The 2,500-nt window shown below is 46.7% G+C and overlaps 1 protein-coding gene across 1 annotated transcript in view; it reads right to left on the bottom strand.

Annotated features, from left to right (window-relative positions):
- whrnb (whirlin b) overlaps positions 1-2,500 on the bottom strand; it is a 66,798-nt gene that overhangs the window by 39,209 nt on the left and 25,089 nt on the right. The gene's annotated exons all lie outside the window — the stretch shown is intronic.

Here is a 2,500-nt window from a genome sequence, read left to right as displayed (position 1 = left end):
TATACCTATTTAAACAGTCTACATCAGCCCACACGTGAGTACCCTGGTGTAATGAATCTTTCCATCATTCCACAGGTTCTGTGTAAAACATTACAATTTTAAAATATTTTTGGGCCATATTAGTAGAATGGTTGATAAGGCATGGATTCAGAGTGTGATAGGTTCTGTTGCTGGAGAAGAACATCAATGTTGCTCCATTCCAGTGAAGTTAAAGTCTCGATGCAGCTCAGTTTCATAGATGGCTGATCTGGACACAGAAATGAATTACACAGTCCAGCAGCTTCACAATACAGGACAACTCTAAGAACAGGTACATTTATGAAAGCTGCTCTATGCAACATTAATCATTAATGCTCTGACATTTCACCGAAATGACACTCCACCCAACGAATTAGCCAACGTGCCACCGTTTACATCATCAGTAAAGTCTATTTTCACTGCTCATTTAGGATACATTTAATTGCAGATCACTCCTCACTTAATCTCTTTCTCCCCTCCAATACACACACGCACGCATGCACGCACACACACAACATACACACACACAGTCTCACAGACACACACACACTCATGCACTTACAGAGACACACACATTCCCACACACTCCCACACTGTGTGTGTGTGTGTGTCTGTGTGTGCGTGTTGGCGTGTGTGTGTATGAGGGGTGGAGTGATGTGGAGCAGAGTGGGGGTGGATTGGTAGCTGGGGTGTAGGGGGTGCTTTATATTACATTATATCATAAAAATGTCACTGTGACACAAACATACACATGAATTACGAGGGAATGCAGTTCAATTTCAATCTCATGAGATTACGAGATGCAAGCATGAGTCGAGGTCCCGAAGCGTAAAACACGGGTTCTATGCATTAGATACACTTTCTGAGCTCAAAAGCCGTGTTTTAGGCATACGTTACACTACTTGTTATGCTACTTGTATTACTTGCTGTTTTTTTAACATATAGTATCGCAATGTGCTGTAGATTCTGTGATCTAGTGACTGTGATGTGTGGTAGTGTATGTATTTGACTTCCCTTGGTGTTCTAGGCTATCTAGTTTAAGATTAGCACAAGTTAACTTGTGGCAGTGCTTAAATGGTGCTACGCTCACACTAACTGGTCTGGGAGTGCTGTTAGCCTGGTCTGACACCGCTACGCTTCAGCTTGATTACACTTTTCATAGTGTCATAAATACTATGCAGACATCGGGATATAAGGCGACAACTGAGGGTGCACTGAGATCCGTCTGGGAGCGCAGCACACCCCTAAGTGTAATGAAACAGACTGGGATCCAAGTGCGGTGAATGGTCTTTCATAACAGAATCCAAAGTCGTGGTCTGGGACAAAACAGGTCTGCACCGGGAAACAGCAATACGAAAATCCAAATCCAAATCCAAATCCAAATCCAAAAACACTAGCAAGGTCCAACGAACAGGCAAAGGGGTCAAAACACAGGAAACTCACAAGAGACCAACAGAGCGCAGGCTCAGCAGTGTTGCAGGAACAATAAAGAGACAACTGAACTTAGTCCTTAAGCAGCCAGGGCTTGATGATGAATGGGTTACAGGTGTGCTTGAGTGGTTGAGCCAGGCTGAACTGGGCGTGGCTGGTCTGGCTGAGTGGGTTGAACTGGGCGTGGCTGAGCTGGCTGACTGGGAGCGGGTTTGACAGTAAGCACCCCCATAGCACCAGGCCTGTTCTGTTCTCTTGTACTGGAAGTCACTCTGGATAAGAGGGCCTGCTAAATTAATTAATGTCATGTAACATACATACATAATATATAATGTTTTAATGTGTGAGATACACAGGGCTTGCACAGGCCACAGAGGAGAGATGAGAGAGCAGTTAAGCCGGGGGGGGGTGTATGGTTAGTGTCCTTATCGTTATTCAAAATGAAATCTTCAGGTGCCCTGTAGATAATGGGAAAGAGCCATATAGACATCTAGAGCCATGGAGCCTCGTCCAATGAGCCTGGTGCCCTGATTCCCCACCCAGTGAGTTACTGACGCTGATCCCCCAATCCCTGATCCCCAATCCCCCGATCCCCTCTCCACCGCCCCCGCTCTGTCCGCCAAGGCTGGCGGGGGGAACGCCGTTGGGCACGCACGCTTTGAGAGAAAACTATTTTACAGCACCGACGGTTTATTGGTGGGGGGGTGGAAAACCTGCAGGGATGGATCATGTCCTTGCGTGGAGACAGGCTGGTTTCCGCTGGCTGTAACCTGTAGAGAAGCTTCTTCATCCCGGCGTAATGGCTCAATCGGAGGAGACGTCTCGGGAAACGGGACCCGGCCGAGTGAAAGATTACCCACAGCATTGTGTCTGCAAATGCAATAAATGAACGACTGTGTGGAAAGTGGCGTGACGCAGAAGCTGCCCGGAAGCTCGTTCAACACTATTACGGCAGCAAAGACAAAATGTCTCATTCGCTCTGAGTCACAGTGGTTACCGTGCAGAGTACACTTATTTTTGCTGGAACAGCGGATCGTCGGTTATGGAAATT

This window comes from Megalops cyprinoides, chromosome 4, assembly GCF_013368585.1.
Source record: "Megalops cyprinoides isolate fMegCyp1 chromosome 4, fMegCyp1.pri, whole genome shotgun sequence".
Lineage (NCBI taxonomy): Eukaryota > Metazoa > Chordata > Actinopteri > Elopiformes > Megalopidae > Megalops > Megalops cyprinoides.
This window is presented reverse-complemented; position numbering and strand designations above follow the sequence as displayed.